The sequence below is a fragment of the Saccopteryx bilineata genome, chromosome 4, assembly GCF_036850765.1.
Source record: "Saccopteryx bilineata isolate mSacBil1 chromosome 4, mSacBil1_pri_phased_curated, whole genome shotgun sequence".
In the NCBI taxonomy this organism is placed as follows: Eukaryota; Metazoa; Chordata; class Mammalia; order Chiroptera; family Emballonuridae; genus Saccopteryx; species Saccopteryx bilineata.
In genome coordinates this window covers 100,969,506-100,989,976 of record NC_089493.1, presented here as the reverse complement: position 1 = coordinate 100,989,976, position 20,471 = coordinate 100,969,506, and positions in this window count along the sequence as shown.

Sequence of the window (20,471 nt, the reverse complement as noted above, 5' to 3'; positions counted from 1 at the left end):
AATTCAAGTAACACCTTTCCTCTACAGAGGATGTTATTTTCTTTGCACCTGGAGTGCGGAACTTAATCAGCAACTTGAGTGAAACTGATTGTATTCTAGGACTTCAAACTGGGTCAAGACAGCACTTCACAACAAAAACCAAACAAAACCAAACAAACTTCACCAAACAATATTACAAAGAGATAGGTAATGTATTGACTTAAGGTCTTAATAAACTATTAATACAATTGCTACTGAGAAAACATGCTATTTTAATTAGAAAAAGAGAAAAAAGTATCGTTATGAAAATATCAGAAATGGGAAGTAGAAAGAACCAAAGAAAATTGTACGACATCACCGTTTTGCACAGAGTTAACTAAATTATGAATCGTTTCATAAATAAATGAAATATTACTAAAGATATTAAACTAAGAATTATAAATTAGTAATTAATTATATTTATTATATCCCAACCAATGTGCTAAGACCTTTGCATAAGTGATTTCATTTAATATTCACAATATCCCCAATAAAAGGAAGACTTTTATTGATTGGTTGTAATTCATAAACCAATTAAGCTTTAAAAAATTAAATGATTAACTAAGGTCATTCAGCTAATAACAGGTAGATTCTGCCTTTAAGTCAGGTTTAACTGAATCCAAAGTCCACATTCCTTAACACTGTGCCACAGATTATATAAATAGATAAATGATTAATATATAATAAATATATTATTAACTGATAGATTCATAAATATATAGATGGAAATATTCAAGGAGGGAAACTCATGCTGTTTTGTGTTCTGTTCTACCCAACCATTCAGTGCTATAATGGGTGTGGGGGTGAAAAGCAAACACTTGTCTCCCAGCTATGATGAACATTTAGAAAAAGAATAAAAGGAACACATGATTTAAAATAAATTCCTAAAAATCATCTGCATGTGTTATATTTGGTTCATCAACAAGGAAAAAAATAGACACACACATTGAAAATGAAATATCTATGCTAAATGTCTTTGATATCCTGCCAGATTTACCCACAGAAGGTCTCAGCTATAAACAAACAGCTACTTACACATGTATGACCCTGGAAAGGAGACTGAGTGGGCACAAAATGGTGTCTGTTTTATGTTGAATTTTTGCTTCATTTGAATCTGTCAGACTTTCACCTCCTTTCACATAAAAGAAAAACAAGAACTGTTATTCTGCTTTTTGCATTGAAAGAAAGAGTTGAATAACCAAATAGCTGACTTTTTACCTTTACTAATGGAAAGATTTGTTTTCAAGGGTTAAATCACATTTTGTGCTAGAAATGGCATTGTGACAACTACCACTTCAATGAATACAGACACTTCCTACACTTGGTTTTAATCATATCTCAGTCAGAGCTTAAAATTTATTAACTATTCAAAACACATCCTAAATGTGGTATTCTAATTCTTTTTGGTTTCTCCCTTAGATTGACAGGGATTGTGTTTTCTTTCTTTCTTTCTTTCTTTCTTTCTTTCTTTCTTTCTTTCTTTCTTTCTTTCTTTCTTTCTTTCTTTCTTTCTTTCTTTCTTTCTTTCTTTTTTGTGACAGAGACAGAGAAAGAGACAGAGAGGGACAGATAGGGGCAGACAGGAAGGTAGAGATGAGAAGTATCAATTCTCTGTTATGGCTTCTTAGTCTCCTTAGTTGTTCATTGATTGTTTTCTCACATGTGCTTTGACCCAGGGGCTGCAGCAGAGTGAGTGATCCCTTGCTCAAGCCAGCGAACTTGGGCTTCAAGCCAGTTACTTTTAGGCTCAAGCCAGCAACCATGGGGTCATGTCTATGATCCCATACTCAAGCCAGGGACCCTGCACTCAAGCTGTTAAGCCTGTGCTCAAACTGGATGAGCCTGTGCTCACGCTGGCAACCTTGAGGTTTCAAATCTGCGTCCTCTGCATTCCAGTCTGTTGGTCTGTCCACTGCAGCACTGCCCGGTCAGGCGGGATTGTGTTTTCTTGATTTTAAAGAGTTGAGTATCAGTTTATATAGAGTTGCATATGGAAAGTTAGATTTCTTTTTTAGATTTTATTTATTCATTTTAGAGAAAGGGGGAGAAAGAGAGAGAGAGAAGATAGAGAGAAAGGGGGAGGAACAGGAAGCATCAACTCCCATATGTGCCTTGACTGGGCAAGCCCAAGGTTTCGAACCGGTGACCTCAAAATTCCAGGTCGACGCTTTATCCACTGCACCACCACAGGTCAGGCTGGAAAGTTAGATTCTAATTTCCTGAAAAGCAGACTGTGTTCTATATTTCAACATATCTTTATCTCCAAATCAAAAAGCACTAGTTCAGTAATAATAATATACAAGATGGTCAATAAATATTGGTAGATTGGTAATCAATCTCATAATGTCATAATCTCAGTCACTCATAATGACTTGTTTTCAAAATTAGGATTTAGATCTTTTAATTATATAACACAAATAATTAAGACTAAACGACTTCATAAATAACTGTTGATAAGATCATGTTGTCATTTACTAAATAGACATGAAAGAGAGCTACCCTCATTATATTTGTTGGCAAGAAGACTTAAACTATTAAAAAATTAAACCATATATTGGCAGATGACCTCTTAAATTTAGGCATTTTATTTTCATCAATCCTACATAGCAACCTACATGTGGAGCTAGTCAATAATACTTTTTTTTATAAATTAATTTTTTCTGACAGGTTCAGCAGGTCAATATTACCACAATTAAATATTTCATAATATCTTTGTTAATTTATATTATTATTTACCTGTGTCAGCAACCTGAAAATATCTGTTTTGAAAGTTTTCTAGTCCAAATCATCTTAGCTTTGTTTGATAAAATTTTGGGAACTAAATAAACCAATCAATTATGTTAGCATCTCCAATGTTTTTTATTGTAATGACCTCATAAATTCTGCTACAGGCCACTCTGAAACCCACTTCTAACTAGAATTGTGAGTTTTGTATGTGTAAGAAATCATTTTCAAAAGATTTGACAACCCTCTAATCTAACTTATTCGTTAAGTTTCCAAAACCTCTAGGTTCACTCTTTAAACATAACTCAGAGAGACTCCAAAGAAGAGTCATCAGTGCAAATGTCCAGTGTGGGCTCATGGTCAACTTGGCAACTCTGCTGTCAGACATGGTTTGCACATGTGTGCTGGTGGCCACCTGGCTCTGCCCTATTCAGCTTGGATTTCTGCTTTCATTTACACTTTTTCCCAGTTCTGCCTCTTTACCTAGTTTATATTACATTATCATATGTTATAGATGTAAATTGTTTCAAACCATTTGCAAAAGAAGGTAAAATAAAAACAAACAAGACCCAGTGATACTACATATGGAGATATTTCGAGTCTTTCTGAGGAAAGGTGCAATTTGAAGTTCAAGATAATATCACAGTCAGGCTATGTATAAATGAGTTATGTTCCAAAATCATGTTTGTAAGCAGTGGGTTGGAATTTCTACTTTTTTTTTTTTTTTTAAGAAAACAATGCTAAAGAAATATTTTTTTTTCATGTGAACAGTTGCTGGTTATCACACAATTTAATCCATGATATAACTCAAGTAAACATTATTTTCCCTGAAAAGAAAGTAAAGAACATTATTACTATATATATTATTAAATAAGTCTTATTAGCCTGACCAGGCAGTGGCGCAGTGGATGGAGCGTCAAACTAGGATATGGAAGGACCCCAAGGTCAGCAGTTTGAGCATGGGCTCATCTGGTTTGAGCAAAGCTCACCAGCGTGGACCCAAGGTCGCTGGCTCCAGCAAGGGGTTACTGGGTCTGTTGAAGGCCCGCGGTCAAGGCACATATGAGAAGGCAATCAATGAACAACTAAGGTGTCGCAACGAAAAACTGATGATTGGTGCTTCTCATCTCTCTCCGTTCCTGTCTGTCTGTCCCTATCTATCCTTCTCTCTGTCTCTGTAAAAAAAACAAACAAAACAAACAAACAAAAAAACCCAAAAAACATAAATAAGTCATATTTTAAAAAAATGAATCCTTATGTAATATATATTTGTTTTCCTATTTTCGGTCAGGAACTGTACCTTACTTATTATCACATTTCCACTGAGTAACACAGTGAGTGCATAGTGCTCCAGAAATGTTTACTGAGTGACAGGAAGGAGAATGGATAACTGCAAGCAATAAATAAGGTACCCAAATTATTTAAAGGACTTCTGGGCGTAGTCAAGGTTATAGAAACCAATGCTACCAGCTCTCTATTTTGTCTAATTGTAGTGAAACACTTCTGATTTCTGTTTGCATGACACTGGAAACCTTAGGCATTATTACACTAGATTACATTTGTTTGGGTAGAGGAAAAGAAAAGGAAGAGAAGGCTGTAAAGAAAAGGGAGATTTTTTTTTTTAGGTGAGAATGCAAGACCTGAAAGGAAAAGTGGGGAAAATAAAAGATTTATAAAGATATATGTGCTCACATGATTAAAAAAAAGTCATCAAATGCATATATTTATTTTAGGAGTAAATTGTAAAGAAAGAAGTGGGAGCATGTCATTTGTGTGATTCCTCTGAAGGAGAAAAGAGGCAATAGTAGTGAAGACTTGGACCCTGGAGTAGCCCATGTTGGCCACAGCTGAACAGTACCATCATCACAGCAACACTTAGTTGTATAACTCTTTGTGAAAATTACAAAACTAGAATATAAATTTAGCATGATGAAAAAAGAGAGAAAGCTATGTCAAATAACCATCTGAGTGCATTAGTTATTAATGAGAATGTGTTTTTCTATCACCATATTTGGCATTAAAAAAAGAAAATTTCATTATCATCATCTGCTTTTCAGTCCACAAAAAGTGTTTATATACACAGGTTGGTAAAAGAAGCTTTACAGTTGTGAATAGGCAAAACACAATGTTTATTTTTGTATTATTTATTAATTATATTATTTACCATACAAACAACTATAAACCTACTTTTGCCCACCCTTTTATATAAAAGTATGTTTTTCTTTTTTTTAATTTTTTTAATTTAATTTAATTTAATTTTTATTTATTCATTTTAGAGAGGAGAGAGAGAGAGAGAGAGGAGAGAGAGACAGGGGGGAGGAGCTGGAAGCATCAACTCCCATATGTACCTTGACCAGGCAAGCCCGGGGTTTCGAACTGGCCACCTCAGCATTTCCAGGTTGACGCTTTATCCACTGCGCCACCACAGGTTAGGCCAAGAGTATGTTTTTTCTGACATCAGGTCAAAACAGATCTAATTTGTTAAAAATACCTTTCATTTCATATTGACATCATTTGAAGACTTAAAAGAAGACATTTTTATAGAGATTAATCTGAACCTGTCAAAATGGCCTGAAGATCAAGATTAAAATGCTAGTCAATGTATGGGCTTTGAAATAAGGAGCATCGTTGGGTCCTGTTTTCCTGTTTCTTCACCTCATTACACACCTCTATTTCTCTAAGTAAGTATGTACTTTGTAATTATGACTGTGTCAAAAACCTGCTCAGAATATTTAAATCTATGTTACTAAAGTCTATTATTTGTCAATATTTATACATTTTTAAGTTTCTTTTTTTAATTTTTATTCATTTTAGAGGAGAGAGAGAGAGAGAGACAGACAGAAAGGGGGGAGGAGCAGGAAGCATCAACTCCCATATATGCCTTGACCGGGCAGGCCCAGGGTTTTGAACCGGCAACCTCAGCATTCCAGGTCGACGCTTTATCCACTGTGCCACCACAGGTCAGGCTTATACATTTTTAAAATAGAGAAACTAATGATTTTTCTAATATACACTGTTAGTGAAAAAAACTAGAGCCAGTATTCTAGGTTCATTAAAATCTTAGTTAACACTTCTAAAATTACAAATAATGAAGTATGATGTTAGCTGTTGGCTTGTCATATACAGCCTTTATTATGTTAGGATATGTTCCCTCTATTTCCAGTTAGCTGAAAATTTTGAGCATAAATGGGTGCTGGGTTTTATCAAATGGTTTTTCTGCATCTATGAATATGATCATGTGATTTTTATTTTTTATTTTATGTAATGAATCACGTTTATTGCTTTGCTAATATTGTACCAGCCCTACCTCCTTGGATTAAACTCCATTTAATCATGGTGTATGATTTTTTCAATGTATTGCTAGATCCGGTTTGCTAATATTTTGTTGAGAATTTTAGCATCTATGTTCGTCAGGAATATTGGCCTATAGTTTCTTTCTTTGTAGTGTCTTTACCTGGTTTTGGAATTAGGATAATTAGTGAATTTACCTTGTAAAATGAATTTCGAAGCTTTCCCTGCTCTTGAATTCCTTGGGATAGTTTGAGAAGGATAGGTGTTAGTTCTTCTTTGAATGTTTGGTAACATTTACCTGTGAAGCCATTTTGTATAAGACTTTTGTTTGCTGGGAGATTTTTGATAACTATTTTAATTTCACTTGTAATCAGTTTGCTCATTTTCTGATTCTTCCAGATTCAGGAACAAGATAGGGGTGTCCTAGTGGTGGGTTTCATCCAATTCATACTAGTTCAGCAGAATCAATACCTAATATTTTGTTGAGTTCAGAAAACCAGTTGTTAAAATGGCACTTGTAATCATGGTTCTCTCTAAGGTGGCTTGGGCAGCCACTCAATGTGAAAATTACAAATTTGCATTCCTTACTCTTTTTTAATGTCCATTTGTGCAACAGCATGTTCTAAGGGCCCGTAGTAATGTTTATTCCAACAATTGGTGAAAAAAATTGTAAATGAGGACATCAATCAAGAATCAATATGAAAATATCTTAAATAACAGTTTTATTGTATATTTTTCAGGTATTATTTAATATTTTTATTAATATTTTAAAACTCTTATAGCATAAGATAGCTTTGTATATACCGTTTTTATTGTTCTTATGTAAGTATTAAATGCATGAAATAATAAACTACCTTTTATTATATTGTTTTTTTTATAAATAGAACAGTCATTAGGGCAGAAAACTGGTTGTTAAATTATTTGAATCCCACCACTGAGTAGCCCCCTTCACCACACTTATTCAACATAGTAATGGAAGTCCTAGCTACAGCAATCAGACAAGAAGAAAAAATAAAAGGCATCCAAATTGGAAAGAAAGAAATAACACTGTTATTATTTGCTGACAACATGATACTCTATGTAGAAAACCCCAAACTCTTAGCCAAAAAACTACTAGACATAATAACTGAATTCAGCAAAGTGGCAAGATAGAAAATTAATATTCATAAATCAATGACATTTTTATACACCAATAATAAACTGTCAGAAAGAGAAATTAAGGAAGCAATCACATTTACTACTGCAAATACAACAACCAATAAAGTACATAGGAATAAATATAACCAAGGAAGTAACAGACTTGTACTTGGAAAGTTATAAGACATTGAAAAAAGAAATTGTGGAAGATACAAACAAGTTGAATACACAGTGTTTATGAATAGGAAGAATTAACATCATTAAAATGCCCATACTACCCAAAGAAATCTATAGATTCAATGCAATTCAAAATATCAATGACTAGGCCCTGGCCAGTTGGCTAAGTGGTAGAGCATCAGCCAGCCATGCAGAAATCCCAGGTTTGATTCTTGGACAGGGCACCCAGGAGAAGTGACTATCTGCTTCTCCACTCCTCCCCCTACCCTTTCTCTCTCTCTCTCTCTCTCTCTCTCTCTCTCTCTCTTTCTCTTCCCTTCCCACAGCCATGGCTAAATGATTGGAACAAGTTGGCCCTGGACACTGAGGATGGCTCCATGGCTTCCCAGGAAACGAAGTTATGGTCCCAGATGGGCAGAGAATCACCCCATAGGGGGCTTGCCATGTGAATCCTGGTTGGGACACATGTGGGAGTCTGTCTGTCTGCATCCCTGTCTCTCAATTACACACACACACACACACACTCACACACACATCAATGGTATACTTGACATATCTAGAAAAAATAATTCAAAAATTTATATGAAACTGAAAAAGAACTTAAAAAGTCCCAGCAATCTTAAAAATGAAGAATAAAGTGGGAGGTGTCATAGTTCCTGATATCAAATTATACTACAAGGTGATTGTAATCAAAACAGTTTGGTACTGGCATAAGAACAGGCATACAGAACAATAGAGTAAAACAGAGAACCCAGAAATAAGCCCACACCTTTATGGTCAATTAATATTTAATAAAGGAGGCAAGAGTATATAATGGAGTAAAGATAGTCTCTTTAATAAGTGGTGCTGAGAAAATTGGACAGATATGTGCAAAATGTCAAACTAAACCATCAACTTACACAATTCAGAAAAATAAACTCAAAATGGATAAAAGACTTAAATGTAAGTCACAAAACCATAAAAATACTAGAAGAAATGATAGGCTGTAGATTCTCAGACATATCTAAAAGCAGTATATTTGCCAATATATCTCCTCGGGCAAGTAAAATAAAGGACAAAATAAACAAATGAGACTATATTATAGTAGAAAGCCTTTGTACAGCAAAAGACACTATTAACAAAATAAAAAGATATCTCATTGTATGGGAGAACATATTTGCTGATATATTTGATAAGGACCTAATAATCAAAATTTATAAAGAACTTATAAAACTCAACACCAAGGAGACAAACAATCCAATTAAAAAATGGACAAAAGATCTGAATAGATACTTCTCTAAAGAAGACACTCAGATAGCCAATAGGCATATGAAAAAATGTACAAGGTCATTTATCATTATGGAAGTAGAAATTAAAACCACAATGAGATACTACCTAATACCTGCCAACATGGCTTTCATGAACAAATCAACAAACAACAAGTGCTGATAAGGTTTTAGAGAAAAGGAAACCCCTGCACTGCTGGTGGAATGTGGACTCGTGCAGCCACTGTAGAAAACAGTATGGCATTTCTTTAAAAAATGAAAATGGAGCTGCTTTAGGACCCAGCTATCTCACTTCTAGGAATATATTCTAAGAATCCCAAAACACTAATTCAAAAGAAGGTATGCACCTTCATGTTTATTACAATATCATTTGCCATAGCTAAGATCTGGAAAGAGCCCAGGTATTCATCAGTAGATGAGTGGATAAAAAAGCTGTGGTACATTTACACAATGGAATATGATGCAACCATAAAAAAGTAGAAAATCTTACCTTTTGTGACAGTATGATGGACCTGGAGATTATCATGCTAAGTAAAGTAAGCCAGGCCCAGAAAGACAAAAACTGTATGATCTTATATGTGAAATCTAATTAAGAAAAAACTGAGGAACAAAATAGAAAGAGACTTGGTCACAGGGAAGAGATAAACAGCTGTCAGAAAGGGAAAGAAGGGATGGAATCAAAGAAGGGATTAGTCAAAATTATGAATACATAGCATATATACAGACAACAGGGTAGCAATAGCCAGAAAGAAAGGGGGGTGAAAATAGGGAGGAGTCAAAGGAGGGTAAGTGGGGAGGGAAGAAGACTATGTATGGAATATGGGGGCACAATATGGTGTGTAGAAGGTGTTATATTGAGTGGGACACTTGAAACCATGTCAACAATAAATTTAAATTAAAAATAAATAAATAAACATTAAAATAATTGATAATATTGTATTATATAAATGTTGAAATAATATTTCTAAATAAGAAATAATTTAAAATTGTTCTTTTTAGTTGTTTGCCCTGTAAATTATCTACTTATAATATGAGTGATTCATTTATTATTTAATGCCAACAGTTAAAAAATATTGATAACTAAATATGTCTGAGTTAAAGAGATAAATTCTCCACTTCTACTTTTATTGTGAAAATTTTAACTCAAGCTATTATTATTTCTTTCTGTTGAAATTGAAATTGTTTAGTTTAAAGAATTGACAAAAACAGTGGTACCTTGAGATACAAATTTAATTCATTCTGTAACTAAGCTCGTAAGTCAATCAACTCGTATTTCTTTTTTTTTTTAATAATTTTATTTTTTTAATGGGGCGACATCAATAAATCAGGATACATATATTCAAAGATAACATGTCCAGGTTATCTTGTCGTTCAATTATGTTGCAAACCCATCACCCAAAGTCAGATTGTCCTCTGTCACCTTCTATCTAGTTTTCTTTGTGCCCCTCCCCCTCCCCCTTTCCCTCTCCCTCTCCCCCCTCCCCGCATAACCACCACACTCTTATCAATGTCTTTTAGTCTCACTTTTATGTCCCACCTACGTATGGAATAATGCAGTTCCTGTTTTTTTCTGTTTTCCTTATTTCACTTCGTATAATGTTATCAAGATCCCACCATTTTGTTGTAAATGATCCGATGTCATCATTTCTTATGGCTGAGTAGTATGCCATAGGGTATATGTGCCACATCTTCTTTATCCAGTCATCTATTGACGGGTTTTTTGGTTGTTTCCATGTCCTGGCCACTGTGAACAATGCTGCAATAAACATGGGGCTACATGTGTCTTTATGTATCAATGTTTCTGAGTTTTGGGGGTATATACCCAGTAGAGGGATTGCTGGGTCATAAGGTAGTTCTATTTTCAGTTTTTTGAGGAACCACCATACTTTCTTCCATAATGGTTGTACTACTTTACATTCCCACCAACAGTGAATGAGGGTTTTTTTCCACAGCCTCTCCAACATTTGCTATTACCTGTCTTGTTGATAATAGCTAATCTAACAGATGTGGGGTGGTATCTCATTGTAGTTTTGATTTGCATTTCTCTAATAATTAATGAAGATGAACATTTTTTCATATATCTGTTGGCCATTTGTATTTCTTCCTGGGAGAAGTGTCTGTTCATGTTCTCTTCCCATTTTTTTATTGGGTTGTTTGCTTGTTTGTTATTGAGTTTTATGAGCTGTTGTTTGAAAATATCATTTCCCATTTAGTTGGCTGTCTGTTTATTTTGTTGTCAGTTTCTCTTGCTGAGCAAAATCTTCTTAGTCTGATGTAGTCCCATTCATTTATCTTTGCCTTCACTTCTCTGGCCTTTGGAGTCAAATTCATAAAATGTTTTTTAAAACCAAGGTTCATGAGTTTAGTACCTATGTCTTTTTCTATGTACTTTATTGTTTCAGGTCTTTGATCTATTTTGAATTAATTTTAGTACAAGGGGACAAGCTGTAGTCGAGTTTCATTCTTTTGCATGTGGCTTTCCAGTTTTCCCAGCACCTTTTGTTGAAGAGGGTTTTTTTTCTTCATTGTGTGTTGTTGGCCCCTTTATCAAAAATTATTTGACCATATATATGTAGTTTTATTTCTGGACTTTCTATTCTGTTCCATTGGTCTGAGTGTCTATTTTTCTGCCAATACCATGCTGTTTTGATTGTCGTGGCCCTATAATATAGTTTGAAGTCAGGTATTGTAATGCCCCCAGCTTTATTCTTTTTCCTTAGGATTGTTTTGGCTATTTGGGTTTTTTTATAGTTTCATATAAATCTGATAATTTTTGTTCCATTTCTTTAAAAAATGTTATTGGAATTTTGATGGGAATTGCATTAAATTTATAAATTGCTTTGGGTAATATGGCCATTTTGATTATATTTATTCTTCCTATACAAGAACAAGGAATATTTTTTGTCTCATTTTATCTTTTTTGATTTTCCTTAAGAATGCTTTGTAGTTTTTGTTATATAGGTCCTTTACATTCTTTGTTATGTTTTTTCCTAGGTAGTTTATTGTATTTTTTATTGCAATTGTGAAAGGGATTATTTTTTTGAGTTTGTTTTCTAATATTTTATTGTTGGCATATAGAAAGGCTATGGACTTTTGTATATTAATTTTGTTTTCTGCGACCTTACTGTATTGGTTTATTGTTTCTAGTAATCTTTTTTGTGGAGGCTTTGGGGTTTTTGATGTATAGGATCATATCATCTGAAAAAAGTGATACCTTTACTTCTTTTTTTTCGATATGGATGCCTTTTATTTCTTTCTCTTATCTGATTGCTTGTGCCAGAACTTCTAGCACCACGTTAAATAAGAGTGGAGAGAGTGGACAACCCTGTCTTGTTCCTGATTTAAGAGGGAAAGTCCTCAGTTTTATGCCATTTAATATGATGTTGGCTGATGATTTATTATATATGGCCTTTATCATGTTGAGATATTTTTCTTCTATACCCATTTTGTTGAGTGTCTTAAACATAAAGTTGTGTTGTATTTTATTGAATGCCTTTCTGCATCTATTGATAAGTTTATGTGGTTTTTGTTCTTTGTTTTGTTGATATGGTGTATTACGTTAACCATTTTATGTATGTTGAACCATCCTTGAGATTCTGGGATGAATCCCACTTGATCATGATGTATTATTTTTTTAATATGTTGTTGTATTCGATTTGCTAGTATTTTGTTTAGTATTTTAGCATCTGTATTCATTAGAGATATTGGTCTGTAGTTTTCTTTTTTTGTGCCGTTCTTGCCAGGTTTGGGAATGAGGGTTATATTGGCCTATAAAATGTATTTGGAAGTATTGCTTCTTCTTCAAGTTTTTGGAAGACTTTGAGTAGAATAGGAACCAAGCCCTCTTTGAATGTTTGATAGAATTCACTAGTATAACCGTTTGGGCCTGGACTTTTATTTTTGGGGAGGTTTTTAATAGTTTTTTCTATTTCCTCCCTGCTAATTGGTCTGTTTAGGTTTTCTGCTACTTCATGACTTAGTGTAAGAAGGTTGTATTGTTCTAGGAATTATCCATTTCTTCTGGATTGTTGAATTTGGTGACATATAGTTTTTCGTAGTATTCTACAATAATTCTTTGTATATCTATGATGTCTGTGGTGATATCTCCTCTTTCATTTCGGATTTTATTTATATGAGTCCTTTCTCTTTTTTCCTTGGTGAGTGTTGCCAAGGGTTTGTCAATTTTGTTGATCTTTTCGAAGAACCAGTGCCTTGTTTTATTAATTTTTCTATAGTTTTTCTGTTCTCTATTTCACTTATTTCTTCTCTCATTTTTATTATATTCGTTCTTTGGCTGGTTTTGGGTTGTCTTTTACAGTTCCTTAGGTGTTTTACTTGGGCTCTCTCTTGTTTGTTCATATAGGCCTAAAGTGATATGAACTTCCCTCTTATTACTCCTTTTGCTGCATCCCAGAGATTCTGATATGTCATACTGTCATTTTCATTTGTCTGTATATATCTTTTGATCTCTGTGCTTATTTCTTGTTTGACCCATTCATTTTTTGAAAGAATGTTGTTAAGTTTCCACATTTTTGCGAGTTTTTTCCCCTCTTTTTTGCAGTTGAATTCTAGTTTGAAGACCTTATGATCAGAAAATATGCTTGGTACAATTTTGGTTTTTCTGAATTTGCTGATGTTGTTTTTGTGGCCCAACATATGGTCAATTCTTGAGAATGTTCCATGTACACTAGAGAAAAATGTATACTCTGGCACTTTGTGATGAAATGTCCTGTAGATATCTATCATATCCAGGTGCTCTAGTGTTTTGTTTAAGGCCAATATATCTTTATTGATTTTCTGTTTGGATGAACGATCTAGAGCCATCAGTGGTGTATTGAGGTCTACAAGTATGATTGTATTTTTGTCAGTTTTTGTTTTTAGGTCAGTAAGTAGCTGTGTTGGTTTTAGTGCATATATATTAAGAATTGTTCAGTCTTCTTGATTCAGTGTCCCCATAATCATTATGAAATGACCATTTTTGTCTTGTAGTCAGCATTATTAGATATGAATATTGCTACACCTGCTTTTTTATGTTATTTGCTTGGAGTATTTTTTTCTAGCCTTTCCCTTTGAATTTGTTTTTATCCTTGTTGCTTAGATGTTTTTCTTGTAGGCAGCATACAGTTGAGTTTTCTTTTTTAATCCATTCTGCTACTCTGTGTCTTTTTATTGGTGAGTTAAATTCATTTACATTTAGTGTAATTATTGACACTTGTGGGTTCCCTATTGCCATTTTATAAATGGCTTTCTGTTAGTTTCATATCTTGTTTGATTCTTCTCTTTTGTTTTTCTATCATTTGTTTTTGTTTGTTTGTATTCCATACTTCTTTCCCCTTTTGCTAACTCTTTTAAGTCATGTGCTCTGCGATGGTTTTTTCAAGGGTAGTTACCATTAAGTAATGAAAAGGGTACCTACCATATTCATTGTAGTACCCTATCTTATGGGTGTTTCTGCACTCCATTGTCCTTTGCTACTGTAAATCTTCGTCCTCTTTGTCCTTTTTTGTGTTTTTGTTGTCACAGTTTAAATTTGGTTTTATTGTGTTCTTGGTGGAGCTTTTACTTGTGGTTTTGTTTTGTTTTGTTCTTTGTATCTGGTTGGAAAACCCCCTTTAATGTTTCCTGGAGTGGGGTTTTTCTGATGATAAATTCCCTCATCTCTTCTGTATTTGTGAATGTTTTTATTTCTCCTTCATATTTGAAGGCTAGCTTTGATGGGTATAGTATTCTTGGTTGAAAGTTCCTCTGTTTCAGGAATATAAATATTGGGGTCCACTCTCTTCTAGCTTGTAGAGTTTCCGCTGAGAAATCTGATGATAATCTAATAGGCCTTCCTTTATATGTTGTATTCTTTTTTTTTCTGACTGCCTTGAGAATTTTTTCTTTGTTGTTGGTTTGTACCAATTTCGTTATGATGTGCCTTGGAGTAGGTTTGTTGGGGTTAAGAAAACTTGGAGTTCTGTTTGCTTCTTGAATTTGAGGCTTTAATTTTTTCCACAGGCTTGGAAAGTTCTCATCTATTATTTTTTTGAATATATTCTCCATTCCATTTTCTCTCTCTTCTCTCTCTGATATACCTATTATTCTTATGTTATTCTTTTTGATGCAGTCGGACAATTCTTGTAGGGCTTTCTCATTTTTTTTTAAATTTTTGAGTCTCTCTCTTTTTCTCTCTGTTGTGCCTCAAGTTGTTTGTCTTCTATGTTACTAATTCTACCTTCTATCTGACCTGTTCTATTAGCTAAGCTTGTTCCTCATTTTTCAGTTCATGAATTGAGTTTTTCATCTCTGTTTGATTTGTTTTCATAGTTTCAATTTCCTTGGTAATAAATTCTTTGTGTTCATTGAGTTGTTTTCTGAGCTGCCTAAGTTGCCTTTCTGTGTTTTCTTGTATATCTCTGAGTATTTTTAGGATTTCTATCTTGAATTCTCTGTCATTTAGCTCCAAGGTTTCCAATATATTAAATTTTTTCTCCATAGATTTTTCTGCATCTATCTGTGCTACTTCTATATCTTTTGTATCCATGATATTGGATTTTCTTTTCCTTAATGGCATCTGAGGGTGGTCTTGTTGATAGCAGTAATGAGAATTAATAAAGAATAAAAAATAAAAAAAGGAAAATTTTTGGAAAAAAAATAATTTATTATTTCCTTTTTTTTTCTTCTCTTCCCCTCCTCTCCCCTCCTCCTTGGGAAAATATCATGATGAACTGTAAATTATATTATGCTAAATGGAACAAAAACTGCCTATAACAGAGGGCCTGAGTTGAGAGGAAGTGTTCAAGGGGCAAAAAAGGAGGTATGGACCCACAAAATGCAAAAAAGGAAAAAGTTTGAGTCAAGTATAAAATGATATGCTTGTAAGTGATGGTTGACTAAGAGATATAATGAGAGGGATAAGCAGGAAACAAGAAAAGGAAAAAAATACTATTGTATTAAGTGAAGCAAAAACTAGATAGAATGGAGAGCCGTTGTTGGGAGGAATGCTAATGAGTTAAAAGGTGAAGTAAAAAACACCCAAAGTGCCACAAAAAAAATTTGAGTCCCAAATAGAATATTTTGTTCATGATTGAGGTTTCAATGAGAGTAAAAGTAAGAGGAGAAAAGAAGAAACTAATAGAGAGGGAGAAAGAAGAATAAGGAGAAAAGGAAAAGAAGAAAAAAGAAAAAAAAACAAAGAGAGAGAGACAGAGTTAAGGGTTTTGGAGTGTAACCCTCATGGAGAGAAAGAAAGAAGAAAAGAAAAAAAAGGGAAATGTATCACTTATGGGTAGTGTAGTTCAAGAAGAGGAAAGAATAAGATGAGAAGAGAATAAAGGACTAAGGTGAAGGAAAAAGAAATAATAATAATAAAGGCAAGAAGATGAAAGAAACAAAAAAAATAGTGGAACAAGTTATAAAGTCTGTGGATTTTTCTTAATTTTGAGAGGTTAACTTCTTCATTTTTCTTTCCTCTCCCTCTTCCTGGTTGGTGACTCTGCACCCCAGGCTCTGCTCCTGTCACATGTTTATGTAGAGATTTGCAGTTGATGAGACTCTATGGCGATGTCACATATTAGGTTTCAGTCTCCTTGGTAGTCAAGTCTTGTTAGCATTTGCAGGCTCTGACAATGAGAGAGTCCGTTTTCCCGAACCCTCTCTCCTAGTTTTTCCTGCCTGAATTAGCAGGCTGATGATCCAGCTATGAGGTTGCTGCTGCCTCTGCCTGGAGAGTAAGAGTTTCAAAGAGCTGGCAGATCCCCACTCTATCCCCACTCAATGCAGGGCTCTGGGTAAGGCTCTATCAGTCAGAGCCGCCAGTGTAATCAGGGGCTGGGAGGCAGTTGCTCTCAAGGTGACTTTCTATGAGCCTCCAGGCCTGTTCAGTACGCCTAGCCCTCTGTGGGACCACTCTCCCCAGGCTTTTTGTACTTTGTAACCTGTTTTGGCTGGGAAGAAGATGCCCTAGTCGCTGCCTGCAGAATAGGTCTTAACAGTTGCCAAGTCCCTCTTTTTAACGTGTATCTCTGAGTATGAAAGCTCTGCCAATCAGAAGTTGCCCCCACCCCTTTAGCAAGAGGCACTAAAAAATATCACGCCTCTTGTCTTAGATCACTGAACTGATAGAGATCTTGTCAGTTAGAGCCCTGTAGATCAGTTGGGAGGTGAGCAGACTGTGGTTTAAGCTAATTTCAGTGATTGGATCCCCCGATCTGCTCAAGGAAGGACTGCAAGCTGCCCGTGCGCCCCTCCCCCGATGATCTGCTCCAGGAAGGACTGAAAGGGACTGAAAGCTGCCCGCACGCCCCTCCCCCAACTCTTGATTGTTAACTGAGTGAGGTGTCTTGCTGGCCCAGAGAAGCTCAGGCATAGGGAAGTTCACTTTGGCGCACTCCCTGCATGCCGCTAGCAGCTGCTGCTTGGCCATCTTTGCTGGGGGCTGGCGCAGGCGTTTGCTCGCATGGGCTGAGTTGCCGCAGGCACACTCTTTCCTCAGCTTGAACGTCTGTGCCGCAATCTAGCTTCCTCCACACTCTTAGCCCCCCCCCCCACTCTAACTCAGTTCCAAGTGAAAGCAGCCTTTACTTAAGTTAGTGAGGAATGCTGAGTGTTCCTTTCTCTGTCTTATTTCCTTCAGGGTTGATTATATATTTAGTCAATTTTTCGCTTGATCATACCTTCGTTTTCAGTGTGTGGACTCCCAGACGTTCCAAGGATAGATTTTTCTGTCTCTGGTTGATGAACTTGTTGAAATTTTGAGGAGATTTGTCGGTCATGCTCTTCACAGTGCCATTTCTCTAATCCTACATTCCTCAGTTTTTAAAAATAACCACTCTAATAGATGTGAGGTGATATCTCATCATGATTTTGATTGACATTTCCCTAAGAATTAGTGATGTTGAACACCTTTGCTTGTACTTGTTGGCCATTTGTGTGTCTTCTTTGGAAAAAAATGTTTATTTAAGTCTTTCTTCATTTTTTAATCAATCTTTTTATGTATTTTAAATACTAATACCTATCAAATATATGATTTGCAAGTATTTTCTCCATTCCATAGTTGCTTTTTCATTTTGTTGTTTCTTTTGCTCTGCATAAATTTTAGTTGAATGTAGTCCAACTTGTTTATTTTCTTTGTTTTTGATGCTTGTGCTTTTGATGTCATCAAAAAGAGAAATCTTGACTAGACAAAGTAGAATTTATGCTGCATATATCAACCTAGATAAATTATAGTAATATAAAGTCTAAAGAATGATTTGCAAAATACGATATCACACACATTTTGAAAACATGCACTTATGTAATTTATGTTTTAGAATTATTGAGTGTGAATGTATTAAATATACCTGTGAATAATAAACACCAAATCTGGGAAGTGCTTACCTTTGGGGAGGAATGGGAGAGAATTTGATGGGGAAAGTGTTTACAAAGCACTTAAGATAGATGTTTAAGTTATATATAGACAAAAAGATAGATACAAATATAATAATATTTTAGACAACAGAGATAGGTAGGGGCTATATAGGGTTTTATTATATTATTATACCATTTGTTATTATATGTTATAAATTTATAACATTCAATTTTTTTAAAAGTCTAAGAGAATTTAGTTGGTATCAAAACTAGTTCTAGTTCTCAATAATACTGTTTTCTAGTATGGAAAAAGGTCAGGGAAACAAAGATTCATGAGTATTGAATGTTTGATATGTGTCAGTGTTCTGGATAAACTGGAAAACATGGGTTTAAAATGTTATGTATATGAATAGTTAGGCAAGAATAAATTTTATACATAGGTGTTATCCTAAAATTTCAGATGATGATAAAGACATCTTCGCTATCACAGGGATGTCATGATACCAAGTACAATGTTGTATAATATTTAACTAATATATTATATATACATAATTACAAATAAATATTTGTTATATTGCAGTAGAATTGTACAAGTATAGCTTTGTTAAAACAGGGGATTCTGGCCCTGGATGGATAGCTTAATTGGAGAGCATCATCCTAATATGCCAAAGTTGTGGGTTCTATCCCGGGCCAGGGCACATACACAAACAGATCAATGTTTCTGTCTTTTTCTCTCTCCTTTCTTCTCTTTCTAAAATCAATAAATACATTTTAAAAAAAGACAGGGGACTCAGCATTTGATATAATCGTGTGTGATTTTACTTTAGGGTATATTTTTATTTAAACATAAGAGACAATAACAATTTAAAATAAAAGAAAAATGGGTTTTAGTAAATCATGAGCTCTATATAAGTCTTACAATTGTGGAAAAAATTTACATAATCTTAAAATTACTTAAGGGCACTGTTATATGATTTGGGAACATGAATTATCATCACCACTTTATAATATATAACTACCAGGCTTTGTGAAAGTTGTGTGACTCTGGCTATCTCTATATTAATCTGCTAGATGAGAATTGGAGAAGTAAGGACTGAACTGTGTTTTATTTCAGTTTTATCTAAAGTATTTTCTGAGTCTAAAATTCTAGTATAGTGTCCAGATTACAAGAACGAATAGTATGCTATGCTCTTTAACATTCACAGTCTATCTCAAATTTATATTTAATTTTAAATGTCACATTTTAAGCAATATTGAAAATTGAGATTGCTTTAAAAAGAGAAAATCAGTATGATCTGAAACAATAAAATTCAGTTACTTCAATTTAACCAGTGCCACAATCCCCTTACTTGTGCCCTCCTTGTCTTTCGAACTCTCTTCCAATGTTCCTTGTCTTGGTATCATCCTCATTTCCCTCCTACTGACCCAGCCACTTACATCAGCTTTGCCATGTGTGACCTTGCAATGACTGGCAGTCAGTATATGCTCTATTAGTTTCCTCTACTGGATGGGGGCTGGAGAGAGGACCAACAGAGTTAAAAGTAGGCCACTGTGGTCTTAATGATAGTATAGAATAAATTTGCAATATTTGACAACCAGATCTTTCAAATTTAAAATTTTAATACCCTATCAGTATAACTCCTTTACTTCATTACTCCAGAAGAGTATTTCTTTGAGATACAGTTCAAAGGGCCCTCTTTGATCCTAGCTTGAGAGGGCACCAGACTCAGGAAAGAGACAGAAAATTAAGGGTAAGTGGGAAAACATTTGTTTGCCATGCTGACCCCCCCTAATACCTCCTCTCAAAGGGAGGTGATGTTTCTTTTCCATGACCTTCAATTGTAAAGGCAACTTGGGTGTCTAAATGCATATCACTCTACTCATAGGAACTGCTTACCCATCTAGATATTTCCTTTTCATTAAAATTAACTCAATGCTAGGAGATAACTCATGCCTTCTAAAGATAAATAATTTTTTTCACCTTGTTTCAATTATTACTTCTTTCTCAGTCCTCATCACTATTTGTGATTGTTAACAGGGTCTAATTAATTTAAAATTTATTGGTTATGACATCCATCTGCCCCACCATAATTTCTGGTTAAAGTCTGCCTTCTTAACCTACTGAGCTTATCTCACCTCTTTCTAACAAATTTGACTTGGGACTTAGTTTCTTGGATCTTAGCACATTTTCTCCCTACCATGATGGTCTATTCCAGTGGTAGTCAACCTGGTCCCTACCACCTACTAGTGGGTGTTTCAGCTTTCATGGTGGGCGGTAGCGGAGCAACCAAAGTGTAAATAAAAAGATAGATTTAACTATAGTAAGTTGTTTTATAAAAATTTATTCTCCCAAACTTAGCAAAAATATGACATAAAGTACTTGGTAAGTAATTATTATTATATGCTTTAACTTGTTGTAACTCTGCTTTATAAATTTTATAAAGTAAAGTTACTTCCCTACTTTATAAATCACCATTACTGTGGAATGGGTGGGCGGTTAGGAAATTTTACTACTAACAGAGATACAAA